Here is a 5,203-nt window from a genome sequence, read left to right as displayed (position 1 = left end):
AAGGATGCTAGGAGTCACTCTGAAGGTGACTGAGGCCATGGGAGAGGATGTGGGCATGACTGATTGGAGGGAATACAGTGGGCAAGCTCGGGGAGACACCTGCCTTATGGCCTAAGGAAGGTTATTCAATAAAACCTTTTAGTTAGTTTGTTAATGAATCCATCCATCCATCCATCCATCCATCCATCCATCCATCCATCCACATTTTCTCTAAGTTAAGCATTCAAGATTGCTAATGTATCTCAAGAAATACACATAGATATTATGTGTGTGTGTATAACTTTTCTTAATCCTAATGTTTAAATCTAAATGTACCAGTTTAAAGCATGAATTTATATGAGTGCCCTTTAAAGCTGTGTAATAAAAAATTGTATGAAATGAAAAGTTTCGCAGTAATAAAGCTGTACATTTTAGAGAAGCTCCATTTGGAATGGTCAGGACTTGGAGTAGATATTAAGCAACATGCGAAATTTTAGGAAGAAAACTTTAGAGTTTAATGATTAATTCAGTGAGAAACGCAGGGAATAAAACATGGAAACAGTTGATGGATGTAATTCGTAGGTGAGGGCCAAAACAGAAGGCAGGGAGATGTCACAGTGTTGGTACACACATCACAGAGGCGTGAGTATACTACTCCTAGTGGTGCTCACAGTTACAATTAAAGTAATAATGACAATATTTACAGTGTTGTAATGTGGCTCAGATTTATACAGCCTCTTTAAGTTAACAAAGTGGTTTCTTATTTTCTCGGTTACTTCTGTCCACTCATAGTGTCTGTGTTTCTTCCTTACAATAATCACTTCTGAAGGGGTGAGGGAGTTCTGTTGATACACGGGATTGGGAAGCAGCATTGATGAGGTCCCGGTCCACATAATTTTGACCAGATTACTCACCCTGTCTTCCCTCTGTTTGGTGGGCAGAACATGCTGTGGCAGTGGGAGGATTTTGGACTCAGTGGGGGCAGGATGTGGTGGCTTGTTAATTCATTCAATAGCTGTTTCCCGGGCACCTGTGCCATGTTGTGGCACTGCAGGGGGCTCTGGGAGGCTCACTATCACGTGGTGAATCCCATTTCGCCTGTGACATGCAGTCTTATCCTTCACACTCAGGTGACCTCTGAGATCTGGGCCTCTCAAGTCACCTGGGGATGCTGGTTAAAAAGCAAAAAAAGGGAAGAACCTCTTAGGGTGGGCTGGTGAGTTCTCTGATTGAGTTTCTTCAGAATCAGCCTCTAAAGAAAGGTTGGAGCCAGGGCAATTTCCTACCTCAGACACCCTCTAATCAGTAAAGAGAAGCAGGGCAGGGTTTTTATAAAGAAAGATGGTGAACAAAAATGCCGTGACCTAGTTCTGTTAATCGTCCTTGGGCCCTGTAGAATTGAAGATAAAAAAGACATTGATCTTGTCCTGAAGGAACTCACAGTCCATGGGAGTGGCTGCAGGGAGGCAGCCAGCGGGTCGGGCTGGGGGAGTGGGGAACTGAAGCAGGTAGGTCAGGAAGAGAAACAGCTCAGCCGGACTGTAGGATGTGTCATCCACAGAAGGCTCCTTTCAAAATAAAGGCTGTGACATTTCTGGTAATGGGACAATGAGACATTTTTCTCCCTATTCCCCTTGCTAAGAACAGCTAAAAATACGCAACATCATATATAAAGTAAACATAAACAGACTCTGAGAGCTTGAGAGAAGAAGGCAAACTGGCAGGGGATCTTGAAGAACAACGTGGTAGGGAGTTCTCTGGGTTTCCTTTGCTTTCATGTTTCGGACTGGGAGGCGGAGAAGCCGGAAACCAAGGAATGCCAATGGGCACAGTGAGAACGCAGCTCTAGGAAAGCCTTCTCTTTCTAGCTAAAAGATCAGAAAGGAGCTTATTAGCGTGAAAGAAATCTTTTAGACAACAAACCATTACTCTAGTAAAATACCACAGAAAAACTGTACCTCTTACCCCCCAGCAAGGATCATGTGGTGAGCTCAACAACAGTCGCAAGATGCCGCTTCTCCTGTACCCAACCCTGTGGTGTCAGCGGAGGCAGTGGGGCTCTGTACTTCAGCCTCCACTGGGTGGTAGTGAGGTAGCATTTCCATTCCACTGTTGGCATGGTGACAGGAAAGGCCTGTTAACACAGAATGCAGGGCTGGGTGCAGTGGCTTATGCCTGTAATTCCAGCACATTGGGAGGCTGAGACGGGCGGATCACCTGAGGTCGGGAGTTCCAGACCAGCCTGACCAACATGGAAAAACCCCATCTCTATTAAAAATACAGAATTAGGTGAGTATGGTGGTGCATGCCTGTAATCCCAGCTACTTGGGAGGCTGAGGCAGGAGAATTGCTTGAACCTGGGAGGTGGAAATTGTGGTGAGCCGAGATTGAGCCATTGCACTCCAGCCTGGGCAACAAGAGTGAAACTCAGTCTCAACAACAACAACAACAAACAGAATGTAGAGTCTCATAGAAAATATCCAAATGTTCAGGATACAGTAGAAAACCTTCTTTACACTAAGAATCGGAAACATCTCAATTTGAGAAGAAAAAAGTCAGCAGATGCCAACACTGAGACGACAAAGATGTTGGAATTATTAGACAACGTTTTTAAAGCAGCCATTGTAAAATGCTTTGACAAGTGATTACACATGTGATTGAAACAAATGAAAGAAATAGAAAGTCAGAAAAAAATGGTAGACTTAAAGACCTAAATGGAAATTTAGAACTAAACAATATAACTGGAAATTTTTAAAAAGCTTGGTAGATGGGCTGAACAGCAGAATGTAATTTATGGAAGAAAGAATCAGTGAAATTAAAGATAGAACAATAGAAATTGCCCAGCATGACATACAGAAAAATAGACTGAAAGGGAAAATGAATAGACAATCAGGGACATGTTGGGCTTTAGCAAGTGATCTCACATTTGTGTTATCAGAGTCCCAGGGGAAAGCAGAAAGACAGCAGGCCCAGAAAGGCATTCCAAGAAATAATGGCTGAAAAGTCCCCAAATTTTGGCAGAAGACATAAACCTAGAGATTCAAAATGTTAAGCCAACCTCTCAAAGGGGATTATCCCCCAAAATGTATTCCAAGACACATTCTAATCAAAGCCCTGAAAACTAGAGACAGAGAAAAGAATCTTTAAATCAGCAAGGGAGAAATGATATCTTATTTATAGGAGGAAAACAATTAAAATGACAGTGGATTTCTCATCAGAAACTACAGAGCCTAGAAGGAATCAGCACAACATCTTCTAAGGACTTTCAACAAAAAATTCTATATCCAGTGAAAATCACTTCAGAAGTGATGGAAAATCAAGATGTCAGATGAAGGAAAACTAAGAGAATTTGTCAGCAGCAAATCTACCCTCAAAGAATGACTAAAGGGAACCACTGAAACAGAAGTGAAATGATACAAGAAGGAATCTAGAACATCAGGAAAGAAGAAAGAACAACAGAAAGAGTAAAAATATAGGTAAATGCAATGGACTTTCATTTTTCAGTTTCTAAATGATGTTTGATGGTTGATGACACTATCTAATGTAACTCTCAAAGTATGTAAAGAAAATATTTAAGACAGACAGGAACGTTGCATTATGATAAAGGACCAATCCATCAAGAAGTCATAGCAGTTCTAAATGTGTGTGCATTAAACAACAAAGCTAAAATAGTGAAGAAATAATGCTAGAACTGAGTAGAGAAATAGGCAAATTCTCAATTATAATTGAAAACTTCAACATCTACATCTCAACTGATAGAATATTTGGACAGAAAATCAGTAAGAAGATTTTAGCAATCAACAGGATCTAATTGATATTTATAGAACGTTTCATTCAATAATAGCAGAATACATATTCTCTTCAAGTTTTCATGGAACATTTACAAGATAGACCGTATCCTAGGAATAAAAAAAATGCAACATATACAAGTTCATGGGACAAAGCTAAAACAGTGCTGAGGGAAACATATAGCTTTAAATATTTACATTAGAAAAGAAAATATATTAATATTCTACATTTTCACCTTAAGAAACCAGAAAAGCAAGAGCAAACTAAACCCAAATCAAGCATAAAAATGGGAATAACAAGGATAAGAGAAAAAAAAAAATTTGAAAATTAAAGAAATAGAGAAAATGAAAGGGACAAAAAGCCAGTTCTTTGGAAATTTCATAAAATTGACAAACATCTAGCAAGATTAACATAGAAAAAGGAATACACAAATTATCCACATCATGAATGATATGGGATATCTCTAATGAGCATAGATATATCAAGATGATAAGGAAATACTACAAACAACTCTACAGAAATAAGTTTGTCAACTTAGATGACTTGGACAAAATCCTCAAAGCCCAAACTCTGTCAGCTCATCCAATATAAAGTGAATAATTTGCCCAGCTCTATAACTGCTAAATAAGTACATTTTATTTTATGTATATTTATTTATTGTTTATTTTTTTTTTGAGACAGAGTCTCACTCTGTCACCCAGGCTGGAGTGCAGTGGTGCAACCTCTGCCTCCTGGGTTCAAGCTATTCCCCTGCTGCAGCCTCTCCAATATCTGTGTCTACAGGCATGCACCACCATACCCAACTAGTTTTTGTATTTTCAGTAGAAATGAGGTTTCGCCAAGTTGGCAGACTGGTCTTGACCTCCTGACCTCCAGTGATCCGTCTGCCTCAGCCTCTCAAAGTGCTGGGATTACAGGCATGAGCCATCACATCCAGCCAAAGGAGTACATTAAAAAAAACTCCCAGAAAATCTCCAGGTCTGGATGATTTCACTGAATAATTCTACCAAATATTTCAAGAAGAATTAATATGCATTCTATATAATCTTTTTCAGAAATGAAAAGAGGAGGAAACACTTCCCAAAGCACTTTCTGAGGCTAGTTTATTCCGATGCTAAAACTAGACGAAGACAATAAAAAAAGAAAACTAAAGCCAATATCCCTTGCACATAAAAGCAAACATTTTAATAAGATATTAACAAATACAATTTGGCAATATATACAAAAATTGTAGATCATAATTAAATATGGTCTATTCTAAGAAGCTGGTTCAATAGTTAGAATGTAATTCATCATGTTAGCAGACTACAAAATATCACAGGTCAATTAGGCATAATTATCAATTAAGGCACAAAGGATAGTTGGCAAAATTCAAGTCACATTAATCATAAAAACTCTCCTAAAACTAGGAATTAGAGGCCGGGTGTGGTGGCTC

At 39.2% G+C, this 5,203-nt stretch overlaps 1 long non-coding RNA gene across 2 annotated transcripts; it reads right to left on the bottom strand.

The window, feature by feature from the left end:
• Positions 1 to 348: 348 nt before the first annotated feature.
• On the bottom strand, positions 349 to 2,068 carry LOC144576787 (uncharacterized). Of its 2 annotated transcripts, XR_013519304.1 has the most exons (4): positions 1,938 to 2,068; positions 1,670 to 1,847; positions 1,266 to 1,369; positions 349 to 1,150 (listed from the first exon to the last, which is right to left on the bottom strand). It is a non-coding gene; the product is annotated as an uncharacterized LOC144576787 (long non-coding RNA). The 2 variants fall into 2 exon arrangements; XR_013519303.1 differs by having other exon boundaries at positions 349 to 1,369.
• Positions 2,069 to 5,203: the final 3,135 nt, after the last annotated feature.

Source organism: Callithrix jacchus, chromosome 6 (assembly GCF_049354715.1).
Source record: "Callithrix jacchus isolate 240 chromosome 6, calJac240_pri, whole genome shotgun sequence".
NCBI classification, from domain to species: domain Eukaryota; kingdom Metazoa; phylum Chordata; class Mammalia; order Primates; family Cebidae; genus Callithrix; species Callithrix jacchus.
This window is presented reverse-complemented; position numbering and strand designations above follow the sequence as displayed.